Genomic DNA, 23,307 nt, shown 5'->3' with positions numbered 1-23,307 from the left:
GGATCACACCTAATGCTTACAAGCAAACTATATTTCCTAATGGGAACTACTATGTGAGACCTAGATCCACTAGAGTATATGCCCTGTTACATATCCATATGAAGGTTATTGTAATCTTTCTGCAAAGCAGATCACCTTCCAGGTATCCCATCCTCCATGGAAACTGGATAATCCAGGATACTGGGGTGAAATTATCCAAACCTCTATTGATACAGACTCCCAACGGACTCCCATCTATTTAAAAGTCTATTTCATATTCCATGAGGTTTGTTTTCAGTTCCTGGAGACAACAAACTTTCTTGTGAAGTCTATCTGGGTCAAGTTTTCAATCTGTTTTTGTGAACAAAATTTACTTGGGAATGTTGTGATGTGATGAATGTGAGCTTAAGTATCTGTCAATAAAAGCCAATTCATTCTTCAGTATCAATATGGATTGAGTTTTGCTTGCAAGTCACACTAAAAGCTGAATCATACTGAATCTTCAAACTCTAGGTACAGAAAAAAAGCAAGTTTTCAGAAACCTGGCACCAAACAACTTAAATCTTCAGAATTTGTGAATTCAGAGAGGCAAAGCCAGAGCTGGAGTTTTGTAATCTCTCAAGCAAATCAATACAAGAGATAAGCACAGAAGACATGCACAGATAAATGTGAAAGAGAAATGGAGGTACCCAGCTCATCAGCTTTGAAAACCAAGCTATATAATATGATGGATTTCGATTGCTTCCTTGGTCACATGTCTTTGTTAAAGCAGATGCCTGCAGGGTCAGGAATGTAGTCAATAAACAGGTTGGAAAGCGTGAACTTCTACTGTAACAGCCTGCAGGGTTTACTGGCCAGCCAGCACCACTGCTGAGTAAGCAAAATGCTGTGGACAACATGTTTTGCTGTCTTGAGCACCAGAATGGTTGTGGCAGCAGCAGCTTTCCCCGGTTGTCAGAGCTCTGTGGTGTTTGCTTACTCCCAGCCACGGCGCTGCAGCCTGAGAGGAAGCACACACATTTCCTAACTTGGCCCCCGAAGCAAACTCATACCTGTGGCTTGGCCAGCAGAAGAGGACTGTGAGGGACATAGCCAGTATCTAGAGAAATCATCTCTGCTTGATGTTCTCTGCATGTTGACATAAAAGGTTTTAATAGGATAAGAACAATATAAGGATAATAGGACAGCTCCCTCTATGTGCAGTTGAGGACTATCCTGGAGAAACGCGAAATGATCCACGTACAGGCAGATAAATAGCAGCTGCAAACTCTGCAGACACCATCACAGATGGAGGTTAGCAACCTACGGGTGTCTCTTTCAGTTCTGCAAGAAGAAGAAAAAAAAACCTGTAAACTGGAGGAATCACAGTGAAAAAGGAGAAAATAAACACCAAGGATGGAAAGATAATTATAAAAGTATGTTGCACACATTCACAGCAGTGAAGCTTTCTCATCTGTTACAGAACACAAAGTAAATGTTCACTTCAGAAAACCACATGGGAAATGCCAACAAAGGCTGGTATAACACCATGTCCTTCCTTTATTCGCAGTAGCTTAAAGACCTTTTTATCAGGCATTCTAATCTTGCTTAGCATTTAATAGGACAGTGTGCTGGGATATCCACTCCGCTATTTACTATTTAATTAATTTGACAGAAGTCCAAAAATACTGAAGGCAAAACAGTGTATCAATATTTACTGTACTGATTCACTGGAATTAAAATACTGTAAAAACATAACTGTGCACAGACACCGTTTGTCTTGGCTAATAAAATATTTTGAAGGTTCATGTTCAAAACACAGGTTTGGAGTAAAATTATCACTGAAAGGTATTGATCAAGCTGTTATGTTCCTAGCTTTGTCTGATACCACAAAATATTTTGAACAACTTCATCAATTATGGAATGTTAATGATCAAGACAAAGTTAGAAAAACAAAGGCTGACATTGATGACTAAATAAATATTGCCATTAACACACTGGAATCTGGAATTTCTATTCACCAAAGCTGGACATTTCACTAGAAGTATGAAGGGAAAGGTGGAAATGCAAGACTGATTTTTAATATGGTAAAATCTTACCAAATTGTTTTTGTGCAATCCCTTCTCTTCTCTAAATGAGTAGAAAATATTACACGTGGTGAGTGAAAGACCACATTGGAGTCTTTCAAAAGGTGAGTGATGCATCCAAATGATAGGGGATTTGATCTGGAGGATGCAGAGAATGTGAAGAAACTGTGTTGAGAATCTGCATGCTAAATGCTTTTGCTTAACAAGCCACTGAAAAACTCCTCCTTTAATCCAGGTTTTTGTCAAGAGCACTTCAGTCTGTGTTTCATTCTCAAGTAAGTATTACTCATTAACTGTACAACAGGAGCCCTGTACTGGCAGACTGTCCCCAAACTGAAGTGCATGAGTGTCAAAAAAACCCCTAAACCCAACCAAATGCAATATAATAATACAATAGAGTTTAGCTCCATTAAAAGCCGGGGGTGGGGGGGAGGGCTTTAAGGAAACTGTGAGATCCAAGAAAAAAAGGTTGGGTTAGAATTGACCCTTACAGAAAAGATTCTTCGAAGAACCTGGCAAGAAAGTCCTTAACTAAAGTTTTTATGTACATAAATGGCCATGATCCTTCTCAGTATGGTGTAAGTCCATCCAGTCCCCAAGATATTACTGAAGGCATGTTAACTCCACCTGCACACCACAGTGTTGCTCTCTCTCTTCTTTTTCCATGTGCTGACTGGGCTAAAGTGACACGTACAGTCCCAGTGCTTGAGCAGAGGAGCCTCCAGCATGAGTGGGAAGGTGTTCTTAATCAGGATGGCCAAAGCTCAGGGGTGGCTGTGAGAAAAATTGACTTAATTCAAGATGGAGGAGGGTCACTGGTAAGTGCTAGAAAAGTCCACAAACTTGAGAGGCAAATGTGTGAAGAAAGGAGTGACCAGCACACAGAGTACGTAATTACTAATCCACCTTTCTTAGGCAGGCAGCTATCAGGACTACATCTCAGATGTGTTTTCTTTAAAACAAACAAGCACAAAAAAACCCAAACAAACAAACAAACGAACAAACTTAAGAAAGAGATATGGTGTCTCTAAAAAAAGTGATACCATGGTTTCTGATTGCCTACAGCAGGGGTGAGCCATTAGACATCTGTCCACCATCTCTGATGGCCTCATTTTGACTGTCAGTCTCTGCCTTTGTAGCAAGTGCACATCAATGTTTTGCTTGGTTCATGTCTGTAAATTTGGGCAGTTTGGCAGGATGTGAATCAGGTCAAGGGAACTACAGTTCCCCACTGCCCTGGCTGGAAACCAGGATCTCCAGACAGGCAGCTGCGGAGAGCAGGGGAGAGCGCTTGTTTAGCACATTCCTGAAGAGCACTGACTATCTACAGCCATTTTCAAGTGGTTCTCCTCAAGTCGCCCCAGGAATGTGCTGATGGGCTATACAGGTAGGACCAGTCTCACTGAGAGGATGCAGGACCTTCAGTACACTGCAGGGAATGTAATGTGGTCAGCCTACAGTCCCTTGGAGAGTTGCAGGGAGAGGCAGTTGCAATGCATTGCAGACCAGTGGTCCCTTGCAAGTATTTTGTTATTAGCTCCTAAATTGAGCACGCTTAATTGCTTAGCCCCATTCTACCTTGTGTCAGGAATAAAGCTTGTGCAATCGCATGAAATAAAAGGAGGTGACAGAGGAAGAGAGGGATACTGGAGTGTCATCAAGAAGCCAGTATTCACACCAGCTGTGGGGGGCTGTGCTTTTAGTCTTCCAGAGCCTCTGGCCTGAGCTGAAGCAGCATTTCACTCTTTTGCCAGATCACTGAGTCTGAGGGAGGAAATAGGTTGGTTGAGAAACTGCTTTTCACAGAGGAGCCAACATCCTCCAGGAAGGAGCACCTAGAGAAACTTTGCATGAATTAGCAAGCAAATGTGAGGCTGGAACAAGTAAAAAGGGACAAAACTTGTCAGTTTGTCATTCATGCAATAATCCTGTCAAATATGAAATTTACTGAATCAGTGAATTTTGGCTTTGTTTTTGGAAGAGAGGAAGGAAGAGGGATATTTACTTTGTTTCTGCTGCATTCATATCTTTCCAAACTGGAGATGAAACACTATTATTTATGATTATTTTTCACCTTTAACAACTTTTTCTGAATGTCACATGGCAATTTCAGGATCCTCTATGAGTGCCATACTGATGTGCAGCATCTGAACATCCCAACTGGCTATTTGCTTCACTAATGGGAAGAATACATTCAAATTCATTGCTTGTTACATATTCAGAACAACCACCCATGCCAGTTTCAATTCTTCATGAATTTAAAACCTGGCTGGAATACAAATCAAATCATAACCCTATCTTTTGTGAAACAGGCCACATTTTTTGCCATCAATCTCCAACCTGTTTCAGTCCTGGGTCTCTTACAAAAAACTTCATTCCAAAAAGTCCATTTGAGTCTCAAGATCTCGTGTTATGAAAGGATAAAGAACTGTTCAAATTACCAAAAATCTCTAAAAAGACTAATCCATCGTCTGACTCCTTAAGAAGGGAAAACTAAAGTCATCCCAATTACATATACATATGTTACTACAAGAAACACTGAAATACTCATGACAGGTTGGTCTAGGTGCCAGTCATCTTATAGCCTGACAAGGAAAATGCAAATGGTTAAGAGCATAAGTTATTACATTTATGGTGAATGAATGAGGACCCAAATCAAGAACTGGAGCTCTATAGAGCATAAGAAATGGCACCTTGATTGTCACCCACAAAGCATCTTTGTTTGAGGGTTAGTGATCTCACTGGCAGGGCTCAGAAATGAGTCCAAGTTTTCAGATTTAAAACTGACACAGAAAAGTACATAGTTTCTGATCTGTGAAGTCAGACAGAGGAGCTGTTATCTGAAATAGTGCACAGCATCTGAGTAATCTGCCAGACGTAACACATCCTGCCTCAGGAGTCCAGGTGCGAAACTTTACTATAAGGAACAAAATGAAATGCAAAAATACCTGCTAATAGTTCAACTAGTGCGTCATCAACACTCCACAAATAAAGCTGTTACACTATATGTATCTCCACCAGTGTAACTGCTATGCCAGCTGGAAAAAGTCTGTCAGGATAGGTTTAGAGAAATAGGACTTCCACCCCCTGTCCTAATTAGGGCTAGATCAAAAGATGGAACATTTTTTCTTCATTAAACAAAGCAAGGAGCTAGTGTGGGTCATTGGCTGTAGAGTTACGGAAGAAATCCTGAGTCTCTGCTGGTGTAATACACTTATATGAAGACCATCTTATGCAGGAGGAGCAACTGACGTCCAGGCACTGATACGGAATAGATAAGCAAGCAATTCAGGGAGAAAAACACATCCCATCTCCCTGGGAGGACATCATTCCAAGATCAGAAGGATCCAAGTTCTCTCCTCTTTAGACACTCTAAAGCTTTTCTGGCAGATTCTCCCTCCCGTCAGCTGTGCCAGGTTCAACCACTTATCACAAGCTGGAGGGGGATCTTTCCCCACATTTATATTTGGCACAAGAATTTTCATCTTGAAATGATGGAGCTGTTGCAGAGGTAGTGCTTATGAGAGCAACATCCTCCCAGATGGCCTCATAAAAGAGGGAGAGGATGAGCTTGTCTCGCTGACTTGGATTTGCCAAGTCGGCAGAGCTAAAGATCAAGTTCTGAAAAGAAAAGGTCACATTGCATCATACAAGTGCCGCCCTCCCCGGAGCAATAGACAGCCTTAATTCAGCATCACTCAAATCAACAAGAGTTTTTCCAATGACTTGAACAGCAGCAATATCAAACTTTAAGGACACCGTCTAAAGCCAGAGAAGAAAATAGGACTCTTTCTAATCACTGGGACGGACTTTACATCAGTCCCTAAATGACTAAGACATGGATCTATGCCTGGAGAGAATAAATCTTAAAAGGAATAAAAGCATGGTGTTGCCGGTAGACAATTTTACATTAGTTTACTTTTCAGATTTCCTAGATGCGCGAGCAGTGATGTCTTCTGCGGAGATTTTGAAAGCAGTCAACAGAGTCAGGTGAAGTTTTGTCTTGCACAGATTCCTCTTTGCAAAGGTTTACAGATATCAAAACCAGCTCAAAAACTGCCATCAGCCGGCAGCAGAACTGGATACTGAGCCACACAGGGTTTCCTGGTAGGTCTAATATTATTTATGCCATGCACCAGAAAGACAGAAGCTGAGCTCCCATCAGAGTGAGTGTTGACCACGGGAAACTAGCACATATCTTCTTTTGGGGGCAGTTGAAAAGGATGGATAATGCACAACGTGAGTGCCACTTTCCAGCCAGCTGCCATTCAGACAAACCAGGTACTTCTCGCTGCTGCATCAGCTCTTGTGAGAGGCCGATGCTGAGCAGCCCTTTGCACTACACAGTTGCATAAATCTTTGCTGTTTAGTGACAAGGTTGTGGGAGTTTTTGCCAAAATAAAAAAAAAAACCATCCAGACAACACCTCCTCCCTCTCTTTTTGCTTCCTTTCCCTGCTGAAAAGCATGATCCACTGGTATGTGATAATGGTTCAGCTTCCAGCCAGTTAAAAATTGCCAATTGGAAACCAAATCCAGACAAATCCAATGAAAAAACAAAACTCTTCTTTTAACTGATGCTGGTTAACCACTGGAACATCTTAGCTTGGGCTCAGTATGGATCAGTAGACCTGTAATACACATTTCTCTGGCTACCTGTTAATATCTGAGTTGAGAAGGGTCTAGGATAAAGTTTGGGAAAAAAACCATTCATTGATGATGGACCCAGAATCACAGAAATGTGTTTTCTGAAGTGAAGCTGGTCTTCCAGCCAGGACTGGATTTCAACCTTCAGCTGTTTCACATAGTCTTTCTGGCAAAATGTTCGATCCATGAAACTCAGCCTAATTTTCTCTTGGGCAAAGATACCCTGAAATCACAGCCCATACCCTTGTGGCTGACATTCCATCTTGTAGTGGGGTATTTCAAACCACAAGGATGCTAGTTTCACATGTTGCTAGAAATATATGTATTTCCCACTAACTGACAAAAGATTTATGGCTTGATTTTGAGTTTTTTATTGTGGTGAGTTTATTGGGAATATCTTAATAAATAGGGCATTCCTTGAAATGTCCTATATCAGCCATAAGCTACTTCAAAACTGAAGATCCCTGTTGTCAAAGGAAGATTTTTCTCAACTGTACTTTATACACAGAGGCTGCTTCTTGTACTTGCATAGGAACCTCCCTACACTGAGGCAGATGCAACATGACTAATAGGCTCATCATCACTAAGTTCACCCCAGTTACAGCACATCAGTCAAATCAAGTATTGCTTTTCACCAGACATGACACATCATGATGTGTAAGGCTGGGAATTTTGAAAGATAACGTTAGTGATAGACTGCACCCTGATGCAACATCTCAAAATGCAATTTTAACTATCTCCAGGGTAGCCATGTGGAATTTCTGCTGGGAAGCCTTGGGCCAGGAGCTCTGCTGGCTCCCCTGAGTTAGCATCAGATGTTCATAAGGATATTGATCTGCAGTGTCCATGTTGTCTTGTTACACAGGGGATGTTTTTAGAAGGTCAGTCAGACAGGTTGGTTTCCAAGATTATTGGGATTAAGGTTTGAGATGGAATCATGCCTTAGGTAAAATGCTTACAAAGATCAAACCTTTGAATAGCTTTTAACTAGGATTAAGCGGTGAATAAAACAGGAAAGAGCAAAAGTAAGCACTCAGGAAGAGGGTCAGTCAGTGTGGCTCTGGAGCAGGGGGTTCCTCAGTGGCTGTCCCAGCAAGGCAAGCCAGTGAACACTGAGAACTGAGGATACCTGTCTGATGTCATGAGAGATGGGTGCCTCTAACTGGAGTTTATAGTAATACTTCAACTACTGCTAAGGAAGGGGGGTTTGGAAGAAATAGCATTTTTTAAAAAAACAAGAATCTGTTAGTTACGAAAACAAGAACCGGTAACTTTCTGCCAGAGCCACAATCCCATTCTCCCACTTCTCTCATGGCCCACCCCAACATCTGTCATTCCAGATAAAGAGGTATCACCTTTCCTTTAACCCTTGCATCCCAACCAGTGGGAATTATGGTCTTGTCTTTGAGTTTCAACAGGCAGAGTCCTGCAAAGGAGCTGTAGCGTGAGGATCTGAAGCTTTATCATGAGAGCATCGATGTCTCTTAGACATCTTCAAGACTCCAAAGTTTTATGTGAAAACCTCAGCTCTTTGGCATTTCTAGATACGAAACCCCAAACCATAGCATTTTGACTGGCAGTGGTAGGCAGTCACTGGTTTGCTGTTAATTACTACCTAGAGGTGTCCATGAAGATCACTCTAGCTTGTGGTATTCATGAAATGTGTAGAGTGAGAAATATGTAGGCCGATGGGAACAATTTCTTCTGACCTTTGCAAATTTAAATGGTGATGTGGTGGCTGCACTGATGGTCAATTTGGTTTGGGGATCCTTTCTTCATTATTTCTGCTGCTTGATGCTGTAAGGCTAACTGGTGTAGAAGCTAATGGCAAAAAACTCTCCTAAGGTGCAGTTAAGTATGACATAATGAGGACATCAATTAACTTAGGGCCAGAGTTTATGATTAACTATGAAAATCTGTAGCATTCAGTGGTGCATAACAGCAGAGGAAAGACAGTCTTCCAGACCATTATTTCACAGTCACTATCTCACTACTCTAATCTCACAGCAATTTCTTAAGTGTCCTGACTGAGAAAAAGTAAATTTTCAGTAGACCTTTTATTTTGGGTGTTATTGCATTCCTAACATCAGAAAAGGCCATTACCATTATATATAACTGCATAGATGTTACTCTGCCTTCTAAACCTTAATTGAAGCAACAGAAGAGATGCTACATACTATAAACTGTGACTGCTAGCTGGTATTACTACATAGTCTGGAGATAAATATGCACTCTATTCTGATATTTACCAAAAGATGTAGAAAAATTATCTACTGATTCATGTACTTATAAACCATCTCATGATCTTAGAAAGGGGGTCAGGAAGAAATCTTCATAAAATAAGAGATTTATGGATAGATATGTTTCACCCTGGATAAGAATGTGCAAGATGACAAGGTAGCAGAAAAGGTGATTCTGCTGAGAGCTGTTTTCCTTCAACAGAGACCTTGCAGGCATGAGGCAGAGAAAAACCAGGCTGTTTGCGTGTAGCTCTGATCTGGCCTCACCTGGCCAAGAGGCCAACCCACAAATGATAGAGGCTGGCAGACCTTCAGTATTCACCCAGTCTGTGTTCTGGGTAACTAATGATGGGAAAGACAGTGACAAGCTGGAAGGTGTTCAACAGAGAGCAGCAAGAGTATTACAAGGTGAGAGGAATTGAATTATAGGGAGAGATTATAACAAAAATTAAAAATTGCTCTAGGCCAGGTCTATGCCTAGAGCAAAACTTTACATGTATAGAGTTGCACCGATTTATATTAGTGAAGGTTTTAGCTTCCAATATCCTTATTCACTTTGCACAGAACATTTTGGTCCTTGGATCATTATGCGGAAGTCAAAGAGAATGTTTTGCCTCCTATTAAAATGGGATCTTAACAGATTATCAACAGGAGGAAGTCAGTTTGGTTTTTGAAGTACAAAAAGCTGTAGCAAGTAGCAGAGATTTCTGTGGAAATTAAGATGGGAAAAAATCATGCAAAGTGTCAGTTAAGGTCTCAAACACTGGGATTTGTTTAAGGCCTAAAATTGAGGAATGTTGTTTTTCTACCAAAAGGCTCAGTGACCTGAGTGAGAGCTGTTCATGCTACAGGCTGAGCAAGGTATCCCACTTAGACCTAATTTGTGTCAACCCAGCAGCAGAAACATAGCTAAACCCCTCAGTAAAGACAAAAGCAAGAAAAGCCACAGCAGAATAGAAGAGAATACCAAAGTGAGAGGGAAAATGAGGTCTGCAGCACTCACATGTACAATATTCATAGTTCCCCCTTCCAACCCTTAGCAGATTGTTATGGAGCTAACAGGTCAATAGCTTATCTCTATAACCTCTCTAATCTACTGCTGAGCTTCTGATCAAATACTACTCACAGTTACAGTACCTAATAACCATTTCAGAGCTCATTTCTAAAACTGCATAGAACATTCTATAACTGGAAGTATACCATAACATGCCATTGCAGAAGGCGTCTCAGTTGCTCTGAAAAAAGGTCCACCATGAAGGAAACAAGTGTAGCTCAACATCTAAATAACCCAGACAAGCAGTAACAGCCAGAAAAATGCATAAAATTCCACTTGCAGCAGCTGCCAAAAAAATAAAATAAATAAAAGCAGACTTACTTCACCCATTAAATCCATCAACCCCTAGGAGATCCATTAACAAACCTACTCTCAACACCCCAAGGGTCCCACTCCCCAGGATGCTATGCGCTGTGGCCAGAATTGCCCTACCCAGCGAACAGTAAAGTGCAGAGTTGTCTCCCCTTGCTCATTCTGTGGGAACCGAGTCTTTCCACAATGAATATACTTTTTTCCTCCCTGTACTCTGGCCAAATGTCCTGTATGCTGCGTCTTTTCTGCACACTTCATCAGAGGCTGTGCCACCCCTCCCTCTGTGCTCACCTCCAGACCCAGCGAGCTGGGAGCTTGAGCACAAGGTGTCAGACCTGGCGGGGGAGCAGTGCTGGCAGCCTGCTCTGCTCCACTTGGCTCGCAGGAGAGAAAAGCTCCATTGGTTTGTAGCCCTTTTACAGGAATCCAATGGGCTACAACCCCCCAGGAGACATGAACATTAGAAGCACCTGTGAAATGAGTCCCACACTGCCTAGTGGGACTGGTGTAGGACTTGCTGTGAACACAACTTTCCACAACTCTGGGACATTTTGGGGTAGGATAACCCATAATGAGTTGATGCCGACACACAACGTGCCAGACACTGTTGCAACCAGGCAAAGTCCCCATCCTTTGCTACTCTAAAGGACAGAGTTGTGTGTGACCACTCCAGCCCAATGTAACACCACTGCCTATTGAACTTCCTCAGGCCTATGCCATGTGGTAGTCTCCAATTCATGGAGAACACCTTCTCTTTGTGCCCATGGTCTCCTGTTGTCATCCAAAAAGGCACTGCAGAACATGGGGAAAAAGGTTATGAGCCTGCCTCTTAATGTTTTTCATTATGTTCTGTATAAGAATAGCCGATTCCTGGTTACTATCATATTTTCATTAGGTATCTAGAGATATATACATAAATCAAAGCAATGTTTCCCATGGTACAGGCAAATCAAACCAGCAATTATTTTCTCATTTCATTTTTAACCACTGAACTGCTGTTTTATCTCCATATAATGATGAATATGGTTCTGACACCAGAGGTCCACACGCTCCTGCTATCCTCATTCAACACGGAGCACAAATAAGTTACTTGTTAATATATGAACTGTCATGTAAGAAGCCACAATTATGCATGATTCACCCCTACAAGCTATGTAAATCTGTGGTGTGTATATATGATAACAAATGAGTGTTACTTGATGGGAAAACACAGCTGCCAAGAACTAGGACTCTCTGTACTGCGGATGTCAGATATGGCATCAGTGTTAACACCTCCACTAACCCTTACCTTCAGGTAGACACATTTCCAAAGGCTTATCAAGCATCCGCTATCATTCCAGTCTGTCAAAGCACTGGCAGTGAGCCAGATCTGATCCCGACCGTACAGCATTGTTTAGTGGGGAGGTACGAAAGCAGAGAAAGCACATGCCTCCTTCCACAGACCAAGATATATGCTGTGTCCAGCGTCCCTGCTTTCAGCTTTTTGTGGTCTAAATTTGGATCCATGCCTGTCCTTGCTATAGAGGTTATTAAATGGTGACAAACCATAAAGGAGTTGCACTACTTACTCATGGAGTGAGAGGCTTGTGAGTCCCGCTGGAGACAGCTATCAGCAGGGAAGGTTGGAAACAGGGCACATAACGAGACTTCTTAACCAACAGATTGAGGGATGGAGCTGTTTGTAAAGCTGTCGGTTACTATTGCATCCATGGAGGGCATCTGCGTGCATGTCAGATAAAGGTACAGGTTGGGGGATGATTATTTTTTCTCAACAGTCCTGTCCTCCTCTAAGCAAACATCAGGTCATTAACTAGCTCTGTCCATAATCCTGAAAACTTTCATTTTGGTGCATTTAAGTATGATTGCACACTCTGCATGACACAAGGAAAGCAGGGCTTTGTCACATGCAGACCATTGTAAAGGAGCATCATTACAAACACAGAAAGCAGAAGCACAACACAGACAGGTTTTCAGTTGCACGCTGTTGCCAGCTCCCATCTTGACATACAATTTAGTGTGATTTGTATAAAAATCTAAGTAATTCACAAAATATTCCAGCATACAAATAGGTCATTATACCTGCTTGTGTTTTCCTCTCCTCTTGTCATCTTCAGCAGAAATTATCACCTTGGCCACCAATTCTGTCTTTGGCTAAACAAAATGGTGGTGGTGGCGGGGGGGGGGGGTGTCCCTAATCCACTTCCATTTCAATCAGAAGTGCCAAGTCCCCACGCATGTTTTCAGCATCAACCCTGCAGCCCTGGGATAAGTTAACAGCTTAATGCCTTGAGTAGCTTGCTTCCCACATGCACCCAGCCTGCTTTCTGTCTCCCAATGCCAGTGATAGACTGCATAGGTGAGTCTGAATTATGGACAGAGCAAGAATGCAAAAATTATACTCTTCATTCCAGGGAATAAATATACAAACACACTGGTTTCAGGACACTTCCTGATCACTTCAAAGGTTACAGTGGTGGAGAGCTTCATATCAGCACAATTTTTAACATTTAGATCCTTGATGAAACAGCTATTAAAAAGAGTGTTTTGTTCCATTTGGCTCTGATTTATTAATGTTATAAATTATAGTGTAGACCACCCTGTAATCAAGTGCTTGTGAACCATGTGTGTAACACCTTGAAAATGACCAAGTTGATAGGTAACAGAAGCAGTTTCCTTCTTTAGATAAAAATGTAGACACTTGAAACACAAGCCAGAGCAGTCCAAGGGTCAGAGTGAAAAAAATGCTTTTGCTAACAGGTTTTGAATTCTTCTTCATACCGTTCTGTTAGTTATGGTATTGGATAACATCTTTGGTGTTTTCTTAGCCCCCAGTGGACAGTAACACACAAACCCAAGCTCCACACACAATTGGAATAATCTGTGCATTTTGGAAACAAAGGGCTCCATTGAGTCAACGTTAACATGTGTAAATAGGAATGGGCAGAGTGCCACTTTGGACAGGGGATACATTTTGATATGTGTCCTTGATTCTCACCCACACAAAGCAAAAAGGACCACTTCATTTTTCCTGTTCCTTGCTACAACACTTCATGCTTTAAAGGCTGAAAAAAGTCACTGATTCCTTTCCTTTGAAAGGAATAAAATACTGCTAATTTGTACTCCCAGTAGGGGAAGAAACTGGTGGGTAGCATGAGCAAAACACTGATTAGGCTGACAGTGCAAAGATATAGCAAGAAACTGGATATAATTATGTCAGACACATCATGTTCATTGCAAGGTGCTATTCACAGGGCTTCTTACCTTCTGAAAACTTTAATTGTCTGAAAGTTACTTAGAAGTTAGAGTGTATCCAGGTGATACCCTGACAGGTCAGGTATCTCTCTGAGGTATTTCTGTATTATCAATCACCATAATATGCAGACACCATAGCATGCCATAACTCAGTTTGATCTTCTTTTCCTCTCTCCTCCTCACCCTGCATGACCAGGTGTGCAGGGTTGCTGAAGCAGGTTTCCCTCTGACTGTTCCTGGTGCACTTCCTTGGCACTTGATTTATGGATGAAAGATGAATATATATGGCCACATTCACACAAAGGAAGAGCAGTTCTTTTGCTTTCTTTCTTCTGTACAAGTTTTGCAGGGCAATCACTTGTCAATCACACTCCATTCCTGTTCATGTCCCTGAGGTGCAGTTTTCATACAGGGAAACACAATGTACTTTGCTCTGTACCCTGGGGAATAGCATGTGCATCAAGAAACTATCTCTTCATCTCTGTATTCATAGTGCCTCCACTTCCAGTTTTGGAGTTGCTCACAAATACTTTAAGATATTTCTCCCTGCGGTACATGCTTAGTTATTATCAGCATCTTAGATTTACAGATTTGCAACTAAGACTCAAAAAAGAATTGAGTTTCAAAGACCTCTAGGTTTCTACACTGCATTATCTAGTTTATTTTTTAAAACACTGAACACCCAGATCTCAATGACCTGCCCAAGGTCGCACTAGGAGTCAGTGGTAGAGCAGAAACCTGAACTGCAACTTCTGAAAAATTTGGAGGAGACGACTGTCAATCCTTCCATAATATGTGCATGAGATGTCTAACCGAAGAGGCTGAGGAACCCTGAATACTCCAGGCCAAAGAAACCAGAGCACTGAGGCCTCGGTAAAGCCTTCCCAAAGTGACGTCAGTGAGTCCCTCAAGCAGTAAGCTTGAAAGCAGTAAGCATTTGCTCTTCCACAGGATGTCCCTTAAATAACGTATGGCTGAAGGAGGTTTTTTCAACTGGTTTGGGAAGAGTCATAACAAGACAGTTGCATTTGGCTTACAGCTCCCGCTCATGCCCAGCATGAATGTGCATGGGGAAAGGCCTTGTTCTGCAAGAAGAAAGAGGGATCGAGGTGGTATTTACCTGCTGGAGACAGAAAAAAATACTAGAAAGACCATAGCAATGCACGACTGCCATTGCAATGGCGTGGTTACGAACCAACAAGCAGATCTTCCTAAAAGCTGGCCCCCTCAAGCAGGGAAACATGCTATCCATCCCCCAAAGAAGGCAGTAAGGGACATTCATTTCAAAGCCTGTAGTCCACAGGGATTGTGAAGGCAGCAGCAGAGAGCAGTATGGCATCATCTCCAAAAGAGAAACAGCTGTCAGAGACACAGCCAGCAATTAAGCCAAGTGGGCCAGACAAAAAGAGATCCGAAAGATGTCCAAGGTCCTGACCTCCTTTCTGAACTGGTGAAGACGTTTTTCTTTCTGTTTTTCATGGCAGGGCGGGAGCATGGTAGAAAACTCACTGGAGTTATTGTCTCTTCCTTGCTGGTTTACCTCTCTAGCCTGGATTAATGTTTTTGTTTGGAGGGCTTGCTAACAAGCTGAGGTTTTCATCTTAGTAGGTCTGCTAATAGTACAGGACGTTCCCCTGGATTCGTGATTTCAATGCAGGGTTTTCTTTAGAGAGTGAAGAATTTTTTTATTAGAACCAGCCAGCCTACAGACTGAACTGTACCTAAAAATAGAAGGGATTGCTTTTTTTAGATGTTAAAAATAGAGATGTATAGAAATGGTCATGTATAGGCTGCTTTTTACAAGAAGGCAGAGGTGCTCTGAATGGAAACATTTGCTATCTGCCATCTAGCTGAGAAATGTAGTGTTTCAGAGTGCCCTGAGCTTGTGCCATGAGCTTGTGAAGAACAAAGAAGAATATAGTAACCCTGGAAGGTCTGAAAATGGAACTGATACCATGCTGAAATACACACATGTTTCCAGGGAAAGAATGAGACATTTGGTCTTGTGAAGCATAAACACATACAGTTCTTCAAAGATGGGGAGGTGCAATGGGATGGATGAAGCGGGATCATCCCATGTTGCTATTGACCTCATCTAATTCTCCTGCCAGTGGAACCTGCCTCAGCCCTCACTCTGAGCACTGTGGAAAGTTGGATTCCTTCCAGTTTTGCTGAAAAAAATTACCAAGCCCCTTTTTTCCCCCTGCAGAATCCCTCAGTGTCCACCCACGCCACTCAGGCCGAGCACTGAGCAGAAAACATGGGTCTTAGCGGGGAGAAATGCTTCCAGAGATTGCTTTCAAAAGCAAACAGAACTCTCACCAAGTTAGAAAGCTGTATCCTCTGTTCAGCCCCATCTTTTTGGGTGATTTGGGGGGGTGAGGATCATATAAAGACAGATGGATTTTGTTTGCTGTGCTCTTCTTATTCCATGTTCCTCACAGTTAATTTGTGGTCATATTAATCTGCCATATTATAGCTGAGATTTTCAAAGCTGTTAAAGTGATTTGGATAAAAAGTTACCAATAACTGGAATTGGAATTTGGCATCTAGATCTGTTAAAAGGGGAAAAAAAATCTCAGCCTAGACGTCTATATGCCATTTGAAATCTGCTGCATTCATAGTTCTGTTAAGTATTAATAGGTTATTTCAAATGCAAAAAAAACTCCACCCATATTTTAGAAGGATATTTGCACTAGCTAACTGCCCCATAAAGGCTTAAGGCAGATTTCACATGGCATGGCTCAGACAGTAAGAAATGCTGTAATATGCTACCCCAACTCATCTAAATTAGTTTTTTTCCCTCAGCATTATAAATGGTTCACCAAGTTCTTAAGACACATTAACCGTCACCTCCCCAACCTCCCACCACCACATAAATCCCACCCTGGAGAACCAGCTGTGTCTCAAAAATCTCAGGTCAAGCATTCATGACATTTTATGAGATGTCAGTACCATGTGTGTCAAATTCAGTCCTCAATTACCTCCAGTTTAGAGACACTCATATTTCCATCAAAGGATCTGATACTCTTTGATTTAATGGCTGGGGCGGTTAAGTTTTTATTGCCATATAGATGTCCTTTCAGCTACAGTTATGTGAAGCAGCCACAATTCAGTTCAATCCTCTTTAATACCAGGAAAAGAAAGTGGCCAACAGCCGCTTAAAGTCAGTGGTCTTGTGGAGCTCAGCATGCTGCTTGACCTCCTGGTCCATGAGGACTAAGATGCAGAATAAGAACTCCCTTCCAAGAGAGAGCAGAAAAAGAGCTTAAAAAAACAACATGGGATTTAGAAAATAGGGAATGCCTTCTGTCTGGTTTGATTCTCTTTCCCTTGCAAGACTATTCCCTGTAGAGATAAAAGGAGGGATAGATGCACAAACAAACAAACAGACCTGGATTGAGGATATACCCAACAAATGTAGCAGTTTTCCATATGTTCATCAATTATGCAGAGGAAAGATTTTGACTAGGACCTCTGAGGTGTAAGTCACCACAGGTCTCAGGAGCTGGACCGCACAGCTGTGGATGGATTTGCTCAAGCAGGAGGTGCCATCCTGGGGTTCCTACTCCCTTAACTAATTGTAAGTTGTTTTAGTAGCCATGCTAAAATGCATGTCTGAACAAGCACTGGTGGTGTCCATGCTATGTGGAGCTAGGGTCTTCAGGCTATTTTGAAGTGAAATGTAAAACTCTTGATGATTTCCAGAAAAAAAATAGTTCATTGTACTGTTCATGCATAGATAGACCATATATTTATAGCCTCATACATATTCCAAAAGCAAAGCTGAGGTTATGTTTTGTTTTACATAACTATAGATAGATTTGGCAGTGAGTCATTACATGAATGATGTTTCTTTTGAAATGGCAGTGGTGCTCTGAAACAGAATAAATAATAAACAATACTAAACAATACTAAACAATACTAAACAATACTAAACAATACTAAACAATACTAAACAATACTAAACAATACATTTGTGAAGAAAAGTGTGTATTCCCATCATGGGCAGTAGCTCTAAATTGAAAACCTCCCTTTTAACTCTGAAACTATAAGCCAAAGGGCTTTTCCTGGACTTAGCAGCAGCTCCTGAGTAGATAGAGAATGAAGTGCTATAAGAGAAGGCACAGGGAGTTGGGAATTCTGTGACCAAGTCCTCTGATATAGTGTTTGCCCCTGAAAACTTAGAAGCTGAAGGAGAAGCTTCCCCTGTCCCCTAAATGGTGCCTTTGTGTCTACCACATGCATAATTGATTGTAAGCAAACCATTCATGCCAAACTCAAAGCTGCTTCGTACACATGACCACATTAGAGGAGTTGCAGGCCACGGAAAGACCAGAGCTGATTTAGGCATCAATTATGGATGAGAAACTTCTTCAGTATAAATAAACTTGCTGGTTCACCACTGTACACAGAAACCTCTAAATAAGATAACTGATTATTCAGAGTCAGAATTCTTGCAGTTTGTCTCAAGGACATATTTTCTGTTTGAGTACATGCATGCATACACATGACCATCAACAAACACTTGGTGAAACCCCCAAACCTTAACCAAACAGACACCATACCTTAACCTATTGATAGACTCCTCTTTCTTGAATGGCTCTAATCCAAAAAAGCAGTTTATCTGGGTTCCCTTGAAGCCTCCTGCCATATTAGCAATCCTGGATGTCCAACTAAATCCAACCATCCCTTCAGGAATTTTCATGAAGGGCAAAACCAGAATTCTCCCTTGAATGTAACTATTCCACTTATTTGTTCAACTTCAGGGCACATCCACACACAGAGACACACATGCTTGTGTGTATAAATATATAGCTTTGAAGGTGACCTATTTTCCAGCTGCAAAATACTGTTGCTATCAGAGGTTTTTGCCAGCTAGGAAAAGATATGAACCAGAGAGGTGCAGAGCAAACTGCAGTGTCTGCATTATTTAGAGGTTCAGCATGCCAGGTTCACAGGTGTTCAAACTACCCAGGAACCATTTGGCCCACTGTTATGGAAAATATGATTTTAGAGATTGAAATCAGCTGGCAAGAAAAGGTGTTTAACCAACTAGCTACTGCAGGACAAAGCAAAAAGTCAAGGTTTTCTTTATATTTCTTTTTATTGTTTTTGGTATTTTTTCCCCCCGGCACCTGCAATACTGCTTTCCTGACATCCTTGGGAACTGCTGGCAGTGGAGGAATTTATTAGCTAGAAAAGTCCCAAAGTATCTGTAGGAAATATTATTCACAGTTGCAACATTTCAGACGGAAAAGAGCTTGCAGGAGGGAAAGGGACTAAAAATCATGTTCTGAGGCTGGACTGACTCTCCGAACGGAGACACCATGTATATAGCACAACACAGCACATTTTATATGTGCAGCTTTATGAAGGCAATCACAGCCCAATATTGCTGAGGAAGAAGGGCAGGAGAAAATGGGCAGGGGATCTTGTTCCTTTCCAATATCCTGCCTCAAAACTGGGGATCAAATTGGTGGAGTAGCAGCATCTGACCAAAGCATGATTTCCACCATATTTCCATGCTGGACTGGGTTTAGGGGGAGAGCAGAATTATTCTCCAGCAGATACTGAAGCCCACAGAGTTATCAGCCCTCACCAGGACCACACCTGCAACTGGGAGGCCAAAGAACATGCAAGCACCAAGCAGCGTTTCTTCCCTAAAGATATGGGACCTGTGTGACCTGCCTGGGAGGTACCAGGACTATTCAAGCCCAGTGCGCTCTGTCTTCCTCACCGCTTCCCAGCAGCTAAAAATAAAGCAAGTAGCTCTCCTCAGCTAGAAGTCACAGCCACCGTGCAAAACTGCACTCAGCTACCTCTTTCTGCTCTTACAAGTCTATTATTATCAAGCAGAGAGAGAAACATTATCGTAAATATCTTTCGGAATATGCAGAGGCATCTAAAAAAAAATCTCTTTTCTCTCTCTGTTCCTTCAGTTCCAACTCACTGCTATATATACACCCAGAAGTATAGGATGAAAGTGTATAAAATTGCCTCACTGACTCTGAACTCAAAATCCAATTTCTAAAGGAATGTAGGACCTGACTGCCAAAGAAATTTAGTTACCTGAAGATGCAGTTAAGAATATTCCCAAATATTCAGACATGGTCAAGTCCTATAATCCATTGATGTAAAAAGACTTCAGGCTCCTGAATCACCTTTGAGAACTGCAAGTCTGTTTCTGCATTACTTAGACATCGCAAAATACGGCCATATATTTTTGCCCACATTTCCTACTTTGCAGAAATCAAATTATTTTCTTTCCTCTAAATATATATTTATAAATACACATGCACACACTGTAGTTCTGCACTAATCGGTATTTGCAATGTAAGCACTGGCCTTTCCTTCCTTTTTTGTCAATGAAAGTAAACATGATCAAAGCCTTCCAGTATTTAATGATGAAAATGTACCATGTCTTTAACATCTTAATGTCATTGGAATGAACATGAAGATAAGTTTACAAGAAAAATAATTTTAAAAGGATTTCCTAACAAATGCAGGGGGAAAAAACCCATATTTAGCTTTTCTTTCCTTAACATTTTTATTTTGTCTAAGGAAAAAGAGGAATAAACAAAGATGTTTTAAAATGACCTAGTGAGGGGCAAAATAAATGCGTAGAGATTTTATCCAGCACTTCTAAGGATCTTGGAAGTGCTACAACTACACTGTAGTTTCTTTGTTACAGCTCTGTATACATTTATACAAAAGAAAGATGAAAGGGGGGAGAGAGTGGTTGATATGGGTTGTGAGAAGTTGGTGGAATTAGATGGCAAGGGGTCAGGTTACAGACAATGTAAGCTAAAATGCATCAAAGGATATGAAGCAAAGGACTAGATCAAAGTCTAAGAAGCCAAGTACAAGAATAAAAGAGTGATAATTGTAGGCAGTGAGAGAAAGCACTGGAATAGAAATGTGATAATGGTATGACCTCATGACTCAGTCTTCTTTTTTTTTTCCAAGTCACCAGTTTCCTCGCACAGGGCGCACAGGCTGGAGAGGGCAGGAGTGTGTGTGGCAGGAGGGAGCAGTGAGGGGGAGAAGGGAGAGGAATTCTGGGGTTGATAACCTTCCTAGGCTTTAGGGAAAAACTCACTTTGTTTTTTGCAATGTGTTTCATTCATAAGTTTTCCATAGGATCATGGGGCTGTCCTCATAGGCACTGGTGTGAAACAGGGAGCATAAAGCTGAAGAGGGGTGCCTGGGAGGCTGAAAAGCTGAGGGTCAGATCCTGCTCTCCTGCAGCCCAGCAGAACATAGCAGACACCAGTGGGAGTGGGTCTATTTTAAAGTCACAATTGGGCCCCATTTTAGGTAAATTATTGGGCACTGATGTCTCTCTGTTCTGTGGATGAGAGATCATGGCTGGGAAAGCTGTCATCCAGAGAGCTCCTAAACTACACTCATCTTCACCTGTAGGTTTGTTCTGAGGAAGATATTTTCATTAGATTTTGACTTTGATAGGAAACAAATGCATTTTATTGCCAAGAAACTTCCCCTTCATATCTAACGAGGTCTCTCAGTCCTTACAGTTGTACAGCATGGAGTGCAAGTCCTTATACACCCAAAATAGCTTAGCAGACCACGGGATCTCTTGCCCTGGCTTGCTGGACTGATGATGGAGTCTTCTCAGCTCTCCCCATGCCCAGTAGAAATCAATGGCATCACTTCAGCTGACTGCATCAAGGCTAGGGTTTGTTCCATGATCCCTGAAAGGACACATTTCCCCATTCACATACGTTTTAGTTTGAGACTGGGTAATGGCCATCATCATCCATCATTACCAGCCATACTGACATATTTTCTGGTGTCTTTGAAGGCCGAGGCCAAGGCTACACCGGGTAAAAGCTCCTCTTGTGAACTTGTCGCTGCACTTTGCTCCATGCTTGATCTATAGGAGTGGGATACAAATGAGGACAGTCATCTCAGGCAAGTCTCCTTCCACTGACCACAGGGTTGAATTGGTGCCAAGACCCTACCCTGCTTTGGAAAAAGCAAACAGTTGGTGCTAGAGAATAGCAGCTTCTCTGTTGCCTCCTCTGCAATGCAGACACCTATTTCTGCTTTATCTGGAAGGCAAAGGAGGCACCACTGTCTTGCCTCCCTCCAGCCCTTTCACTTGCAGGCTGCCTTCCCTTCTCCAGTGAAGCCTCAAGACATCTGTCTTCTCTTCAGTGGGTGAGCAAATCAAAGTAAACCGCTTACTGGTCTCTCTGAGCTCCATTTGTTGCTTGAGATGTGTGCAACATTTATCTCTTCAGCTCCTTCCTTTCAATGCAACCCACTCAGAGTCATTTGGCAATGTATTTGTTTATTTTTCTGACTTAGTGGTCGAGCTCAATCTCAGGACAATGTTATGGGACAGAGGATTCTGTCAGAGGGTCCTGGATTAGCGGATTTTGAAGAAGCAAAAAATCTTCAGGAAATTCAGTGAACATTGAAGTCTTTCCTTGCTGGGCCACAGGTTCATGTTCAAGTCTTTCTTCCTTGAAAAAAATAGCTATTGAGACATAAAAGAGGCAAAGAGGCAGACAGCTCCTTCTCTGCCTCACTGAACTGTCTCTAAGCCTGAGCAGACTCCGTATCCCATCTCTGTGTACCATTGCTTTCCTGATGAGCACTCAGGCAACTATCAGGTTTTCATTGAAATTTCTGCATCTGTCTCATAGACATGCTTAACCATAATTATTCTTGAATCTGATGTCCTTTAGTTTATACCTGAGTGAAACAGCTTAGGAGACCTTCCAGACAAAGATCTATACCTTCTCCATGTTTGAGTCAAAAATCTTTGGCTGCCCTGGGCTCGATTCTTGAGAGACACTGAAGGCAGTTAGTGTGTCGACTGACTTGAATCAGAAAGGTCCTTGCTTTCCAAAGCAATTTTATTTCTCTGTATTTCATTTCTTGAATTTTCAGCTTACAGAGCATATTTGTGTGACACATCTGTGAAATGTTGCTCTTGAACTCAGACACCATTCAATATCTCCAATGTTTAGAGGTCCCTATGCATTGTCCCTAGGAGCTGAGGTGGCAAGGTTGCTGGAGGAAAAACTCAGGCATTTTGAGGACATGTGAGGGTGTGGGAGAACAGGTAGGAGCATTACAGTTTCAGGTTCAATATGTTTGTCACGAAGTGTGTGAGAAATTTACAGGAGGGTGGAAATTCTCAGTGTTGCGTCTTCTCTAGCTCCCTGCAGGCTTTGGAGTTCAGGTTAATGGATGATGCTCCTGAAGAGCAGGTCATATCTGGAGCCTGTTTTTGCCATCATCTTACCCCCGCACACCTGTGGGGTAGTAGTGGCAGGTTTTTAGCCAGAAGTCCAGTGGACCAGAGCTGTTGACTAGCGGTCATGGCTGAATGCCACGCTCCCTTGCAGATATGCTGATGCTGACATGGACCAGAGGTAGCTGTGAAGTGTGGCGTGCTATGCCCTCATTAAACCCTCCTGCCTTATGCCGATAAAACAGCTCAGGAAACGTTGCCAGGGCTGATCATGCTTCAGTTGTGTCAGGCTTGGTACAACTGATGTGAGTCACTGAAGATAAAGAGAATAAACATGTAGGAACTTTTGCCTTGAAACTTGCTTAATCCCTTCAGCTGTTCAAAAATTAATATAGAGAAGCTGCAATCACAAGGTCTAAAATGTCTTCTGAAGCTTGAAAGGTATATTGGCCACTGCTCTACCCACTCTTGGGTAGCCACATCGGCATCACCAAGACCCAGATCCACCAAAGATTCATCCTGTTGTGCA

Source organism: Pelecanus crispus, chromosome 11, assembly GCF_030463565.1.
Source record: "Pelecanus crispus isolate bPelCri1 chromosome 11, bPelCri1.pri, whole genome shotgun sequence".
NCBI classification, from domain to species: Eukaryota; Metazoa; Chordata; class Aves; order Pelecaniformes; family Pelecanidae; genus Pelecanus; species Pelecanus crispus.
This window is presented reverse-complemented; position numbering follows the sequence as displayed.